Below are 18,771 nucleotides of genomic sequence, written 5' to 3'. Positions count from 1 at the left end.
TAGCTGTTACACAAGACAAAAATTCATTGATCAGAACACTTTTTTGAGGGCAAGGACTTTACAAAATTAACATACTTGAAGTAGCTTCAAAATTCACAAAATTCAAAATCCCCATTAACTGAGCAATATACCATCAACATCCCAATGGGGATCTACCAAGGTCTTTGGCTCTAGTCGTTTTCGAATCTTCCTATTATTCACCTTGAATTGTGCTCTACTAATATCCTCACCTCCCATGATATTGAGATGCTCTCTAATATTTAGGAGACTCCAATGTCTACTTGCACCTACTACAACTTCCACTGCACCATTCCACTGCACCACTGGGCAACCGAACACATATGTCAAGAGGCTAAACAACTTGTTCATCTGCATGCATTGGGACCCAACAACTATTCTTTTTCATCCACCGCTCATAATAGAAGCGTATGTGTAGTGTGGCACGAGCTTTGAGATACCAAAATGAGACACTAGATTCTACTATATTGCACTTGAATGTGTCATCCTTATGTATCCCTTCTATAGTCCTCCACTAGTCTCCAAGCAAGGCTTCCATGTCATCACCTAATACCTTCTTGCACACAAACATGGTAGGTGTTTGTGAGAAACAAAATTGATTGAACATCTTGAAAAAAAGATGTATTGGGCATACCCAACTAAGACCCACAGATCAAGAGGGCTTTGCAAACTTCAAAGACCCTTGTATATCACAAATGATCTTTGATTTAATGACCATTACAGTCCAAGCATCTGGAATTAGCCATTATATAGAAGATAGGGGTGGAGATGTGATTATTTGTAGCTTACCAAACCCAACCTCCTACTTTGGCACCAAATAGGAGTGCCAGTAAAAGAAGACCTTTTCCTTAATGTAAGATCCCTGTTCCCACCGAGCAACAGATTCGGGATACTAGCAGCGGAAGTAGCACTTCTCGCGCGGGACAGGGGTCCCACATTCAGGGCCTCACCCACGGATATCCGGATAAGAGACTAATCCGTCGGTTGTTCCAAAACCGAACCCAGAAAAACTTCCTTTACCGGAAAGCACGGGCGATTCCACCAGGATAACTTTTTACTCTAACGTAGTCAAGATCATTTCTGATCGAGCTGATCCAATTACATCTATAAGATACTTGGTTAGATCAAGGGAGAAGCTTGCACTTGGATCATTGGGATCAACGCTTTTTTCCCCATTCAAGAGGCACAGCCGTTGATTCCTATCCATAGAACAGTTACTGTCCGAGATTTATTTTATCTATCGTAAAAACAAAAGTTTGAGTCTCAATTTACGGATCCATCAGTCTAGCCTAACCCCATCCAGTCCCATGGGTTAGCCAACCGCCCAACCACTGTAGTGATGGGATCCAATTAAGAATTTGGTTAGGTTTTGTCCCGGGTACCAAGGAAAAGAGTTCCAAGGCCCCCTAGCCGGATGTTCATGCAAAATAAAACTAGTCACACCACTCACACACCCAATATGAAATTGCCTTTTCACAGATTCAACCAGTTTAAAACAATCCTTTAATAAAACCATAGTATCACTGATCACCATCTTCCAATTTATCCAGTTGATTCTTAATTTTCCCATCATTCCTTCATCAGAGTATCTATGGCATCATTGGCAACTAGGACGCTCACCACCTGTCCACTCACAGGGGCCGTTTCCTAATCCCTAGCCCATAATACTCGGCAATATAATCACTTATCAAGATGGACTCTCGTTGAAGATCAGCAAGATCAACCAACAGATCCATATAAAGAGCCATGGACTCATCCATTGAAGACCAGCAAGGTCAATCAACCAGATCCATGCCCGATTTCAGAAAACAACTCCTACTCTTGTTCCAATATCTTCCTCGACGCACGCGTGGGTATCCTAGGCGACCCAGAGCCCGAGCACCGTATGGTCAGCACCCTCTAGGATCCTTCGCAGGTGACCTAGCGCTTCACTCATAGGCCGCTTCCTTGGCCCCTCATCCACCGTACCGGAAGCTCACCATTTTAATCGCACCGAGGCTGGTCAAGACCTCGGCCGACCTTGCTACGCGAGACGTCCTTCATTGACTCTCCATCAGCAGTTGCAACTTTATCATCACGACCTTAATCACAAGACGGCCAAAATGCTCCCCCCAGCATTCTTGACATAAAAACAATCATTTACAAACAGCATTTACAAACAGTTTACAATTACAGTTTCTATATTAACTCTCATTTTTCCACATTATCCCTCATCAACCCACCTTACTTATTTCCACATTCCATATCCACATTCACATCCATACATCCACATCTACATACATACATCCATAACTCCATGCATACATCCATAACTCCATGCATACATCCACATCCACATTCACATTCACATCCATACATTTACATCTACATGCATACATCCACCTCCACATTCACATCCACATCTATACATCTACATCTATACGTCTATACATCTACATCTACATGCATACATCCACAACTCCATTCACATCCACATCTATACATCTACATCCATACATCCACATCTCCATTCACATCTACATCTATACATCTACATCTACATGCATCCATCCACATCTCCATTTACATCCTCATCTATACATCTATTTCTACATGCATACATCCACATCTCCATGCATACATCCACCTCCACATTCACATTCACATCTATACATCTACATCTACATGCATACATCCACCTCCACATCTACATCCACATCTACATCTACATGCATACATCCACCTCCACATCCACATCTACTTCTATACATCTATATCTACATGCATACATCCACATCTCCATTCACATCTACATCTATACATCTACATTTACATGCATCCATCCACCTCCACATCCACATCTACATCTATACATCTACCTCTACATGCATACATCCACATCTCCATTGACATCTACATCTATACATCTACATCTACATGCATCCATCCACATCTCCATTTACATCCTCATCTATACATCTACTTCTACATGCATACATCCACATCTCCATGCATACATCCACCTCCACATTCACATCCACATCTATACATCTACATCTACATGCATACATCCACCTCCACATCTACATCTACATGCATACATCCACCTCCACATCCACATCTACCTCTATACATCTACATCTACATGCATACATCCACATCTCCATTCACATCTACATCTATACATCTACATCTACATGCATCCACATCTACATCTATACATCTACATCTACATGCAAACATCCACATCTCCATGCATAATAAAATTCTTTTAATTAATCTAGGATGATAGTTCCTAGAATATGGTAGGAAGTCCTCTTTTTATGCTTTCAATGAAATTATTTTATGCGTAATTTCTATAAAAATTTTACGATAGCTCCGCTACTATGACTGATAAGTCTCAATTTTTTTCTAAGGGATAAGGCTTATCATTAAGGAATTAATTAGAATGGTCTCTAATTGGATCATCAATCCATAATGGATTGAATCATTGATATACATAAACTAAAAGCATAGAAAAAAGCCATTAATTTGGCCTCAAGCATAGCTTAATCTTGGATTAAGGAAAAGCCTTATGAAAAGCTTCATTTGGATTGAAAAGGGTCATGAGTATGACCATTTCTTAAGTGAGAGAGAGAAGAACCATTAGAATTAAATATAAATAGAATTTTATGTAATTATTTACTATCATTAATTAATTAACTTCAATAGCATTTCAAAAACCATATCAATTAAGCTTCTCAAGCTTGAGAGGGGTTGAGAAGAGAGAATCATTGAGAAATTATAGAAAAGATCAAAATTCACTATACTTATCTTATAATTTGCTTGATTCTTTGATCACGGTAGAGGCCCCCAACCAATCAATTGGTTTAGTATGTTGATGGAGCCACCAATGGGGATTGAAGAAAGAGAGAAGTATCAAAAACTAGTGAATTATTAAAGAATTCACAGTTCTTGGCTTAGGTAGAGTAGAGTAACAATGCATAAGACACTATATTTTTTTCAACAAGGGAAGGCTTCTATTTATAGGAAAAATTGAGCTCCTAACCAAACAACTGATTCTAGAATTTTCCAAGTCAGTTTGGTTGAATTTGGACTAGATTTGGACCTAGTTTGGTTACTTTTTGATTTGATTTGGTTCCATTTTGATTTGGTTTGGTTCAAGAGAGATGAGGGATAAAAATATCACATTATTTTTGAGTTTAAAACTCATTCAAGCATGTGAAATATGTACCTCCTTTAAAGAACTCCCCTTCCTTACATATGTGTCAAAATTTTATTGCTCATAGTTTTTTTACTAATAAACCTTGTACATTTTCAACTCTTCATCTTATGTGAAATATGCACCTTCTTTAAAGAACTCCCCTTCCTTACATATGTGTCAAAATTTTATTGCTCATAGTTTTTTTACTAATAAACCTTGTACATTTTCAACTCTTCATCTTATGTGCAATATGCACCTTCTTTAAATAATTCCCCTTCGTTACATATGTGTCAAAATTTAATTGCTCATAGTTTTTTACTAATAAACCTTGTACATTTTCAACTCTTCATCTTATGTGAGCATTTACTCATTTTTGGGTATCTTCTTTTACAATTTGGATTTATCTCCTCCCTACACATGGATTGATGCTATTGGCCTATAGGAACCTTAATTGGACCATAATCCAAAAATTTCTGAAAATCTAGACCTTAGACTAAGGTTCTTTATACCTATTTCCAATTAATTCCAATTGCACATTGGGAAATTCTTTTTGAATTTCTGTTTCAGGGGAACTTATTTTAATAAGATGAGTTATTTTTCTATCCAAAAATATTCATAATCTAAATATTCTCTCTCTAGGATAATTTTCTCTCTCTAGGCTAAAATAGTTAGAAATAAGGTCTTTATATTTCTGAAGAGGGATTGATTACAGGGGAATATGCTAGACATCAAAAAGGGGTTAGGGGAGGAATCTTACATTCTACCCCACTTAAAAAATGCGAGATGTCCTCATCTCGCAAACTGGGATAATTTCGCAAGATGCACGAATATGAGACTTAGAGAAAAATTTTAATCAAGATTAACCACCAAGAAAAGTCTTAAAGAAAGCAAGATAAGAACAAGATTTAAACTTTATTCATTCTCGGAACTTATACAGTAAAGATAGAAGAACTCTTTACACTTCCATAAGCCCGTCCATCATATGGTCACAAAAGTAGCACTCACAAGCTGCACAAGTATAGGGTAACTCATCTATGGGAATGATTCTACTGGTTATTGCCGCACCTATCTCAGTGGTATGAGGTGATCTAACAAAAGGACCTCTGAGAGGCAAGCCAAAAACGGGATAAAGGCATATCTTCTCATGAGGAAGAAAACACGCCAGTAAGAAGACCCGCTCAGAAAACCCAAGATGCCTTGATCTCATGATGCAGTAGTATCGGGGACCCAAACCCAAAGCTTCAATAACCATGGCCAAGCGGACATTGTTACGAAAGTGCTGCTGACCCCAGGGTGTTACCCTAGTTATGTTTTGATAGGTCCGCCATTTGGTCTGAGCTACAGAAGTTCCTAGGTGAGGAAAAAGTGAGCGCTCATACTGTTCTATAAAGTCTTTCTTCACAGACTCTCTTGCGTCTTGAAGGTGAGAAATCATCAGGGATAAAACTAATTCCTGTTGCCAAGCCATGAAGGAGATTAAGAAAGAAAGGAGATTGATGGGAGTAAGATTACTGTGAGCGACAAGTAAAAGTTACGACTTATATAAAGGAAGGAGCTAGCGTAACCTAGAAGCCAACGGTAACTTGCCACTGAAGTTTTACCGTCTTTCCATGATTTGTGTTTAACACATTTTTCTATAGAAGGCATTAAGAATTTTGAGATGAGGAGATAAAAGAAGCTTGTAGGCTAAGTCACCTACTATGAATTCAGATATAAGGGTCACAATATCTGGGGGATAACTTCTTATACTCCCCAAGAGATAAAGAACTTCTTTTGGGCCATACTCGAATGAAAACCAAAACCTTGGTATCCAAAACACCGATTCTCACTTCTGAACTCATTGTTCTAAATCCTTAAAACAGGTGGGACTCCTGATAAGTATTCTAGGGAAAGGGTCTTCCTTTTTTAAACAGAAATTTTCTTTTATTTTAGAGAGGGAATAATTATAAGATCAGAAAGGGAGATTCTTACTCCTATATACCTCGAAAGTTGGGGAGGAATCTTACATTCTACCCCACTTAAAAAGTACGAGATGTGCTCATCTCGCAAGGTAGAGGACAGCTCTTTTTCTTAAGATCCAATTTTATTCTGGGGTTCCTTATATTCTGGTCAACCCAACAGAACACTGGGATAAATATCCCTTATATAGAACTCATCATTAAATAACAATTCATTCAGGTCATATCATTCATATCTTTAACATGATAATGATCCATTAGAGCGAAAAGTTTCCTTTGGAATATTCCTCCACGGAAATTTCAGTCAAGCAAGTTCTCAATTTGACATCCCTTAACTTGGTCTACCGGTCAAGTATTAACAGCAGCAATCTGACAGCACAACCCACTAATCTCATAGTGATTTGCTGAATTCATTATCATCATTCTAGTTATGAATATCATCACAGGGACTCGTCCCATTCCCCCTCATTGTGGTTTCATTATATCTTTTCTAATTTTTAAAAATCAACATCTTTCAATCAGCATTTTCAATCAGAATCCAAATCAATTCATCAATTCTCAAACAGAATTAAAAATCATATCAATCACATTCGAAATCATCATCTGGATAGCATTAACGCTTATAATTTTAAGTCTTAGATTTACTCGTATATACTGTCAGTAAAGAGCTGCAATATACTCTCGGTATATACGGGTAGTCATGGCCCTTGGAATTATAAGGTAAATACTATCATGTCTAGGCCTCAAGCAAGTCAGGGATTCTATATAATTACGGCACTTCCATCTGAAGACCCAATTACCAAATTACGAATTTCAGTTTGAATATCAAATTGTATGAATTATCTCACACAATTATAACCTTATTGTGTTTCTTGATAAATTTTTGATATATTTGTCTTCTCAGTTGATCTTTATTAACCAAATGCTCTGATACCAACTGTAAGATCCCTGTTCCCACCGAGCAACAGATTCGGGATACTAGCAGCGGAAGTAGCACTTCTCGCGCAGGACAGGGGTCCCACATTCAGAGCCTCACCCACGGATATCCGGATAAGAGACTAATCCGTCGGTTGTTCCAAAACCGAACCCAGAAAAACTTCCTTTACCGGAAAGCACGGGCGATTCCACCAGGATAACTTTTTACTCTAACGTAGTCAAGATCATTTTTGATCGAGCTGATCCAATTACAACTATAAGATACTTGGTTAGATCAAGGGAGAAACTTGCACTTGGATCATTGGGATCAACGCTTTTTTTCCCATTCAAGAGGCACAGCCGTTGATTCCTATCCATAGAACAGTTACTGTCCGGGATTTATTTTATCTATCGTAAAAACAAAAGTTTGAGTCTCGATTTACGGATCCATCAGTCCAGCCTAACCCCATCCAGTCCCATGGGTTAGCCAACCGCCCAACCACTGTAGTGATGGGATCAAATTAAGAATTTGGTTAGGTTTTGTCCCGGGTACCAAGGAAAAGAGTTCCAAGGCCCCCTAGCCGGATGTTCATGCAAAATAAAACTAGTCACACCACTCACACACCCAATATGAAATTGCCTTTTCACAGATTCAACCAGTTTAAAACAATCCTTTAATAAAACCATAGTATCACTGATCACCATCTTCCAATTTATCCAGTTGATTCTTAATTTTCCCATCATTCCTTCATCAGAGTATCTATGGCATCATTGGCAACTAGGACGCTCACCACCTGTCCACTCATCACAGGGGCCGTTTCCTAATCCCTAGCCCATAATACTCGGCAATATAATCACTTATCAAGATGGACTCTCGTTGAAGATCATCAAGATCAACCAACAGATCCATATAAAGAGCCATGGACTCATCCATTGAAGACCAGCAAGGTCAATCAACCAGATCCATGCCCGATTTCAGAAAACAACTCCTACTCTTGTTCCAATATCTTCCTCGACGCACGCGTGGGTATCCTAGGCGACCCAGAGCCCGAGCACCGTATGGTCAGCACCCTCTAGGATCCTTCGCAGGTGACCTAGCGCTTCACTCATAGGCCGCTTCCTTGGCCCCTCATCCACCGTACCGAAAGCTCACCATTTTAATCGCACCGAGGCTGGTCAAGACCTCGGCCGACCTTGCTACACGATACATCCTTCATTGACTCTCCGTCAGCAGTTGCAACTTTATCATCACGATCTTAATCACAAGACGGCCAAAATGCTCCCCCCAGCATTCTTGACATAAAACAATCATGTACAAACAGCATTTACAAACAGTTTACAATTACAGTTTCTATATTAACTCTCATTTTTCCACATTATCCCTCATCAACCCACCTTACTTATTTCCACATTCCATATCCACATTCACATCCATACATCCATAACTCCATGCATACATCCATAACTCCATGCATACATCCACATCCACATTCACATTCACATCCATACATTTACATCTACATGCATACATCCACCTCCACATTCACATCCACATCTATACATCTACATCTATACGTCTATACATCTACATCTACATGCATACATCCACAACTCCATTCACATCCACATCTATACATCTACATCCATACATCCACATCTCCATTCACATCTACATCTATACATCTACATCTACATGCATCCATCCACATCTCCATTTACATCCTCATCTATACATCTATTTCTACATGCATACATCCACATCTCCATGCATACATCCACCTCCACATTCACATCCACATCTATACATCTACATCTACATGCATACATCCACCTCCACATCTACATCCACATCTACATCTACATGCATACATCCACCTCCACATCCACATCTACTTCTATACATCTATATCTACATGCATACATCCACATCTCCATTCACATCTACATCTATACATCTTTATCTACATGCATCCATCCACCTCCACATCCACATCTACATCTATACATCTACCTCTACATGCATACATCCACATCTCCATTGACATCTACATCTATACATCTACATCTACATGCATCCATCCACATCTCCATTTACATCCTCATCTATACATCTACTTCTACATGCATACATCCACATCTCCATGCATACATCCACCTCCACATTCACATCCACATCTATACATCTACATCTACATGCATACATCCACCTCCACATCTACATCTACATGTATACATCCACCTCCACCTCCACATCTACATCTATACATCGACATCTACATGCATACATCCACATCTCCATTCACATCTACATCTATACATCTACATCTACATGCATCCATCCACCTCCACATCCACATCTACATCTATACATCTACATCTACATGCAAACATCCACATCTCCATGCATAATGAAATTCTTTTAATTAATCTAGGATGATAGTTCCTAGAATATGGTAGGAAGTCCTCTTTTTATGCTTTCAATGAAATTATTTTCTGCGTAATTTCTATAAAATTTTTACCATAGCTCCGCTACTATGACTGATAAGTCTCAATTTTTTTCTAAGGGATAAGGCTTATCATTAAGGAATTAATTAGAATGGTCTTTAATTGGATCATCAATCCATAATGGATTGAATCATTGATATACATAAACTAAAAGCATAGAAAAAAGCCATTAATTTTGGATTAAGGAAAAGTCTTATGAAAAGCTTCATTTGGATTGAAAAGGGTCATGAGTATGACCATTTCTTAAGTGAGAGAGAGAAAAACCATTAGAATTAAATATAAATAGAATTTTATGTAATTATTTACTATCATTAATTAATTAACTTCAATAGCATTTCAAAAACCATATCAATTAAGCTTCTCAAGCTTGAGAGGGGTTGAGAAGAGAGAATCATTGAGAAATTATAGAAAAGATCAAAATTCACTATACTTATCTTATAATTTGCTTGATTCTTTGATCACGGTAGAGGTCCCCAACCAATCAATTGGTTTAGTATGTTGATGGAGCCACCAATGGGGATTGAAGAAAGAGAGAAGTATCAAAAACTAGTGAATTATTAAAGAATTCACAGTTCTTGGCTTAGGTAGAGTAGAGTAACAATGCATAAGACACTATATTTTTTTCAACAAGGGAAGGCTTCTATTTATAGGAAAAATTGAGCTCCTAACCAAACAACTGATTCTAGAATTTTCCAAGTCAGTTTGGTTGAATTTGGACTAGATTTGGACCTAGTTTGGTTACTTTTTGATTTGATTTGGTTCCATTTTGATTTGGTTTGGTTCAAGAGAGATGAGGGATAAAAATATCACATTATTTTTGAGTTTAAAACTCATTCAAGCATGTGAAATATGTACCTCCTTTAAAGAACTCCCCTTCCTTACATATGTGTCAAAATTTTATTGCTCATAGTTTTTTTACTAATAAACCTTGTACATTTTCAACTCTTCATCTTATGTGAAATATGCACCTTCTTTAAAGAACTCCCCTTCCTTACATATGTGTCAAAATTTTATTGCTCATAGTTTTTTTACTAATAAACCTTGTACATTTTCAAGTCTTCATCTTATGTGCAATATGCACCTTCTTTAAATAATTCCCCTTCGTTACATATGTGTCAAAATTTAATTGCTCATAGTTTTTTACTAATAAACCTTGTACATTTTCAACTCTTCATCTTATGTGAGCATTTACTCATTTTTGGGTATCTTCTTTTACAATTTGGATTTATCTCCTCCCTACACATGGATTGATGCTATTGGCCTATAGGAACCTTAATTGGACCATAATCCAAAAATTTCTGAAAATCTAGACCTTAGACTAAGGTTCTTTATACCTATTTCCAATTAATTCCAATTGCACATTGGGAAATTCTTTTTGAATTTCTGTTTCAGGGAAACTTATTTTAATAAGATGAGTTATTTTTCTATCCAAAAATATTCATAATCTGAATATTCTCTCTCTAGGATAATTTTCTCTCTCTAGGCTAAAACAGTTAGAAACAAGGTCTTTATATTTCTGAAGAGGGATTGATTACAGGGGAATATGCTAGACATCAAAAAGGGGTTAGGGGAGGAATCTTACACTTAAGAAGTTGTGCACTTGTTTTACAAGAAAACATTGCCTCGCCAATGTCTGCATGCAATGCTTGAAATGTTCCGGTAAGGTTTTTCAATGACTGCTCCTCTACCATGTTTGAAGGAAAAATATCTGCAAACAAGGAATGAGTTCACTTAGATTGAAACATCTCTATTAAAAAATCTCACATGCCCCTGTCTACCCCCATGATACTTACAATTGTATGGAAATCGAGTTTGTTTGGCAAAGATGGATATCTCATGCTGTTTAAACATGTTGTACCATGGCCACTAGTTTTCCATTTCTTGCCTTCTTGAAGCCTTGTAAACGACCTTTCCAATGGTGCTCCAGTACATTTCGCCGTCAAACTTGGTAAGGCCCGATTGCAGCAGGCTGTAGATAAACCCAAGCGCTCTTACGAAATGCCTCTCCCACCCAAGCACCATCATCGTCCTTCTTGTTGTGTAGGGATATCTCTTCAATCTCGTCTTTTGATCTTCTTGATGCGGCCACTTCTTGGAAGATAGAGTAGAAAGGTTAGGGTTAGAGTAAAAAGGAAAGAGATCAAAGATGATGTGCAGACTAGGGTTTTACGGCGGGAGCCTTGAAGATGAAAGAGATGGAGCTTTGAGAAGGGAGGGAGATTAAGATGGAGGAGAAATTTTAGGGTTTTGGGCTTTGATGGTTTCATTAGGGTTGGGCAAATGAGATAGAGATGGAAAAGAAAGGGAGGAAGAGTTTAATTTGGACGTTCAAGAGGGAAAGCGTGTTGAGAAAATGTGGTGCTCATGCTAGATCAAGTGTGTGGAGGAAAAGAGCTCACAAAATACAAGAACAATCTCTTGCTTATTAAGTTATTTATGCATACAGCTAGGCCTTGCTCAATACAAAATGCCTCATAGCTCCAGCTTTAAATAGGTGAGCTTGTGGACCTTAAGTCCATTCACACTCACACCCTTCTCTTCCCCTTCTACATAACCTTAGTCCCTTAATACCCCCCCTCAATACCAACTATGAAAGGATGGAATAGGTGGTATTCGACATAGGATGCCTTTATAACATTAGGCGTACAAGGTTTGGAATATAGGTGTGATTACATGAGAATTAAAACAATTTCTTAGTAGAGGTAGAGGCTGATACAAAGTTGGCCTCTGACTCTTTGTTAGGACATTTAGAAGTGATATGCCCTGTTTGTTTACATTTGGTACATTTCATTTTTTGGGGATATTTGATCCAACAATTATTTGCCAAGTGACCCACCTTTTTGCAATGGGCACATCTTAATTTGACCACTTGATGTGACAAAGCTTGTTCGATAGTCGATGAAGTGGTTGCATTTGAAGATTCAGTTCCTGCCTTTGACCTCTTTTCTTCATCAAGACATGATTGAATGACTCCTTCAAGGGTGGGATTAGGTATGTTCTTCAAGGTGGTGACTAAGGTGGGGTACACCTTCTTGACTGCTTTGAGCAAAAGAGCCCCACTACATTATCTTCATCCATTCTCGCATTCAGTGATGCAAGTTAATCCATAAGGCCCTTCAAGTGAGAGATGAAGGCTCCAATTCCATCTCCCTCTTTGATTTCTAAGCTAAAAATTTTGATTTTGAGTGAGATCTTGGAATTCTTACCACGAGCTCCATAGAGCTTATCAAGCTCATCCCATTTCTCCTTTGCAGTCGAAAGCTAATCCACATGGTGGATGAGTGCCTCATCAAGATGAAGCATGATGATGGCTTGTGCCCTCTCATCATCTTCAACATCTTCAGCCTTTGTTCGATCAATAACCTTGGTGCCGGAGATGAATGGCCAAAAGCCTTTGGACATCATCTTGTACTTGACAAGGACTTGCCAAGTGTGGAAGCCCTCTCCCGAGAACTTCTTGATTTGAGTGTTGTCCTTTGACATTGGATATTGAAAGAGATTATGAGAGAGTAATGGGCTGATTATGAAGAAGAAAAAACCAAAAATTTACGATATTTAGGTTTAATTAGAAAGAGAGGCTTATGAGAGTGCAATTGTTGCGTGACGAGTGGTGATCAATGCAAGGATGCAACACAAAGATGGAAGTAGGAAAACAAGAGACTTGACATTCTTATTTAGGGCTCTTGTAGAGAGAGTTCCAAGTTGTAGGTGAGTGTGGGAGTGGGCTTGAGAATAATCCCACATGGGAAGTTTTGAGAGTTTTAGGAGTTTTAGTATAAATAGTGGCTCATTTGAGAGCTCACACACACATTGGGCTAAACTCATGCTTGAGCTCTCTTGAGACTAGCTCTCCCTCTTGTTCATAGAGGAGCAAGCACTTCTCTCTCCCCATCTACACTATTGTATGAGCAATGCTCTTCTAATTCAATGCAATGAGATGATGTTTTTCTCTCTTCTCATCTCTATTCTCTAGTATGTATGCTTCTTTGTTGATGCTTGTGGATTCTCTATTAGGCTTTGTGTGGTAGTGGATTCAAGCTTAAGCTTCTCCATAGCTTGTAGCTTATCCATGGGCAAGGCATTGCTTGAGTAGTGAATGAGAATGCATGTTTATTTCAAGTTCCATTAAGCTTCATGGTTTGTGTGCATGCTAGGGAAGTAAGTGCTTGAGAATGAAGTGTGCTTTGAGCTTGTGTGCTTATGAGTGAGCTTGTGTGTGCATTAGCTTAGCTATGTTCTTGTATTGAATGCATGAATGAGTGGGATGATGAGTGAATGAGCTATGCAAGATTGAGCTTGTTTGTGTAAAGTCTATGTCAAGGTAGTGGTGTTCATAGCATTCTCTCCCGAAAGGGATAAGCTTCCATGCACCTAACCAGGTTGAATCCCCTAGCGATGAAAGGAGTGTTTATCATTCCATTGGTGAGCTAGGAGCGTAGTCTACTTGCCCATATTGCATACGTAGGGAGACGATCGTCTTTCCATTGGCACCGCTGCCTGCCGGGAGGAGAACCTACGGTTGGTTGAGGATCTTTGGCAGCCATTACATTCTAAACATTCTAAACATTCAGTGGATAAACTCCGAATCCCACCTTGCGGGCGAAGGTGCTTCAGCTGGTGGCCGCCGCAAGGAGGCGAAGGCAGCCACCACAGCAGAGGAGGAAGAAGAGAAGGCGAAGGTGCTTCAGCTGGTGGCCGCTAAGAGGCGAAGGCAACCGCCCCGCAAGAGAGGAGGCGAGGCCTATAAGCGGCCGTCTCTGCCTCACCCGTAAGGAGAGAGGGCGGCGGTGGCGTCAGCAGAGGAGAGCAAGCGCGGACTGTGTCGTCCGGGGCTGCTGGCCGCTGAAGGTAGCAGAGGAGGAGAAGGACCAAGGTGGCTGCAGCAGCCTTCGGCAAAGGGTGGGACCAGCAGAGAGGAGGAGAGGTGTCGCGTCAGCAGAGGAGACGGAGCCGGTGGCGTCAGCGAAGGTGAGGAGGCAAAGGTAAGGCGGCGAAGGAGAGGCCGGAGCTGGCCGCAGCAGCGAGAGCGGCGGCGGTGGCATCAGTAGAGGAGGAGAGGCCAGATAAACCACGCAGCAGAGAGAAAGGAGCAGAGAGAATGGAGGTGATAAGGACGCAGCAGAGAGAGCGAAGGTGTCGGCTGCTCTGAAGCAGATTCGCAGGCGATAAGGTTAGTATTTTATTTTATTTTTTATTTATTTTTTGTTAATCTTTAATTTTTCAAAATCTACAATTTTTCGCATACCAATTTTCATGTTTTCTGCATTTTGAGTACTTGTTTGGTTCCACCGATTCCAGTGGCAAGGTGGTAGCTAACCCATGGGCCGGATGGGATTAGGACTTGGTCATGCCACTGCATCATGAAGACCATATGTCCAGACATGCTCTATTGTTATACGACATTGTCGTATATACTAGCCCTTGCATCGATCACACACACAACGAATTTTTTATCTCAACCATACATCGGAACCAACTTCCAGTCCTTGATGATCACTGTCATACATCTTAAACCTGGCCAAAACTGATTTAGGGTTCATACAAAATACACAACAACATCTAAAACTGCAAACATAAAATTACCCAGGGTTTTGATGCTGCACAGAGAACACAACATCATTTTTTTGCTGCCAACCAGCGAAAATATGCTGCCTAGTAGCGAAAATTCATTGCTCATCAGCGAAAATATGCTGCCTAGTAGCGAAAATTCATTGCTCATCAGCGAAACTAGCAGCAAATTTTGCTGCTGAGCAGTGACCTATGAACTATGACTCCTCCCGCCTAAATCTGCGTGACGAGTGTCAATACCTACCTACTTCCCCTATCCTGCGCATGCACAGGCTACGCCTGCAGCCCCGACTATTCCTCTCACCACACCTCTTCTCTCAAGGGTTTTACAACAATCAACTCTCCCTCTCCAAGGTAAGCCCTCGTTCTTGCTTTCTTCAAGCTTTAATAATTTTCTTCAATCTTTTCCTTTTTCCAAGCTTTTTCATGGGGAAAGCTTGTTCATAACTCAATGTGGGATTTTCTTCCCCTCAAACTCCCTATTAATGTCATGCCAAATAGCAGCCCATCCACTAGTAATCTCATCATTCACATAGGTAGTATGTTTTTCACATATCCAAAGAGAAACTATAAATGCTCCCTTTTTTGACACATATCCCTCTTTGCCAAATGCAATCTTTAGAATAGAAACATCTTCCCTTAAACCCTAACACGGTCATGAGGAATAAGTTTGCACAAAGGAATCATAGAACATTGAAAACAACTAAACAATCTAATTCTTTTGCATGATGTCCTCACCTTTGTCAATGTAAATATTGTTCTCATATTTGTTGTCCTCCAATGGAGGCACCTCCACGATCTCATCACATAAGGCACAATCTATAAGAAATCTTCTTTGCCCGCCCACTCATTGATAGTATTAAGAGAGATACCTCGTAAAGTGCTACCACCCTTTCCTTGAGTGTTGCCTATCATCAGTAGCCACATGTGAGATACCCGACAAAGAGTCTGACTATATCAACCTCATCTTTAGCATCCTGAACTCCCTAAAAACTAGTCTCTACCACTCAACTAATTTGTTCCAAGCTAATTGTTGCAAGAGACTCCCCTTCCTTTTCAACCGCTTGTACCCTTTCTCTCTTGGTACACTTTCCCCGACCACCAGTGGTGGATTGTCTGCACATCAAAAAATACATTACCATTAATCCTTCCAAACACAACCATCAATCCTTCCAAACATAGCCATTCAACTATGCATCACCGCCAAACATGACCATTCATCTTGCAAACACATTCGTCCTTTTTTCTGGGCCTTAATATTACAGAAACATGACCATAAATCTTAAATATTTAAACCATCAACATGACCATCACTTCATAGACAGATGGCATATAAAGAGGCTAGTCCTTGATGAGGTAACCTGGCTAGGATAACGTTATTAGATAATAACAAGACAATAATGAAACAACCCACATAATTAGTAGACAATAATGAGACAACCCAGACAACCCGTGTTATTAGTAGTAGACAACAATAACAAGACAACCCATGTTATTAGTAGATAACAATAATAAGACAACCCATGTTATTAGGGGGAAATAGTAACAAGACAACCCATGTTATTAGTGGGACAACAATAACAAAACCAACCTTAGTTGAGAAAACCATTGGTATTAAAAACTATCGTTATTGTGTGCTAACAAAAACATCACTTTATTGTGTGCTAAAGGCTAACATACGAGATCATGTTAATGGGTTATCCTATCATAACGTCATTACTGAGAAATACCACTAACATGTTATTGCATAATAACTCCATTAGTCATCTTCCTCTTTACCACATTCTCCCAATAATGCATGATAAGAGAACCTGGAAAACATATATAAAAATGCCTAGAAACAGGCTACACTGGCGCGGCCTATTTCTGGGAATTTTTTTTAACTCTATGAAGAGAGACATCATCAAGTAAACATGTGAGTCTCAAAGCTTCTGTTGCTCTCAATGACCTTTTTTTTCCTCTTTTTTGAAGAGAGACATCATCAAGCAAACATGTGAGTCTCAAAGCTTCTGTTGCTCTCACCAACCTAAGCATATGTTTGCTTGATGATGTCTCTCTTTAAAGAGATTTAAAAAATGCCCAGAAACAGGCCACGATGCGGCCTATTTTTGGGCCTTTTTTGTAATCTCTTTAAAGAGAGACATCATCAAATAAACATAGGAATTTCAAAGCTTCTGTAGGTCTCACCGACCATAACATATTTAGAAAAAATGCCTAGAAACAGGCTGTGCTGTGGCTTATTTCTAGGCATTTTTTAAAAATCTCTTTAAAGAGAGACAACCATCAAGCAAACATATGAATATCAAAGCTTCTGTAGCTCTCACCGATCATCCTAGCATATATATAAAAAATGCCCAGAAACAAGCCACGCTGGCATGACCTGCTTTTGGGCATTTTTTAATCTCTTTGAAGAGAGACAAAGCTTCTGTAGCTCTGAGAGACCCAAACATATAAAAATAATTATAATTTCAGAAGCTACATATAAAACATAGAATTATAATTTCAATAGCTCTGAGGGTCTAGCAGCAAAAATAGCAGCATTTTTATAACTAAAAGGGTAGGTACGTGTCGGTCCATTTTCACTGCTAGAAACACTGCTATTTTTGTTGTAATGGGTTCGACAAATAGGATCAACAATGCCCAGGCCGCCTCTCTCCCTCGGCTGAGTGATCACCGCCCATGCCACCTTGGCCCTGGCAGGCCGCCCGTCGCCACTGGACCAAAGAAAGTTCCTGATGAGCCTCTGCACCTGGCCAATGCACGCCCGAGAGAAGGCCCAGCAAGAAGTGATGTACCACATAGTAGCAAGCAGAACTTGGTTGGCCACAACTACTCGGCCAGCAGAGATAAACGAGCGGTACTCCAATATAGAAGCTTCTTCCGAATGCTCAGAAGAAGGGGGGCTATCTGCTGCTCCGGAGATATGTCAATGCCCACATAGCATCCCAAATAACGCACTGTAGTGCCGGGGGGCAGCCACTGAAAACCATCAACTGGCCTCCAAGTCGGCGGGGGGGGCATAGAGCTGACCCACAACCCACACGACTTGTGCCAGTTGATCAAAGCGCCCGAAGCTCTGCAAAACCTGTCCATGGCTAAGGCGAAGCGGCGGAGGTTCTCCTCACCTCCCTGAAGATAGACAGCAGTGTCATCCGCAAACTCCGAGTCTAGGAGCTCCTCCGAGGTGCGGATGGGAAGCTCGAGGCCCCGTAAACCTGTATCCTGTGCCGTCAAAAAAGTGCTCATGGCCTCCGCCACAAAAAGAAAAAGAAAGGACGCCAAGGGGCACCCCTGCCTCATCGAGCGCGAGAGCTGGAACCTCTCTCCGCGCACGCCCTATATCAGCACCTGGCTGTGAACCGATGTGTAGAGTGCAGAGACCCCACGGATCCACTGAGTCGAGAAGGAGCACTGCCAGATCCTCCTGTCAAAATCTAGCCAGATCCGTAGCCTCCCAGAAAGAGAAAATGTTATCCAGAATGCTCCTATCCTGGATGAAGCCTGTCTGCGTGGAGTGGATGATGTTCGGAAGGTGAGGCTGAAGCCGCCTACTGATCGCCTTAGCTAGGACCTTGTAGGCCGTGCCTAGCAAGGTGATCGCGGTCTCCACTGTCTAATCTCCAG

Source organism: Cibotium barometz, chromosome 35 (genome assembly GCF_041138505.1).
Source record: "Cibotium barometz isolate CiBa-2024 chromosome 35, ASM4113850v1, whole genome shotgun sequence".
Taxonomy (NCBI): domain Eukaryota; kingdom Viridiplantae; phylum Streptophyta; class Polypodiopsida; order Cyatheales; family Cibotiaceae; genus Cibotium; species Cibotium barometz.
The sequence above is the reverse complement of the archived record's forward strand: the minus strand, read 5'-3'. Positions refer to the sequence as shown.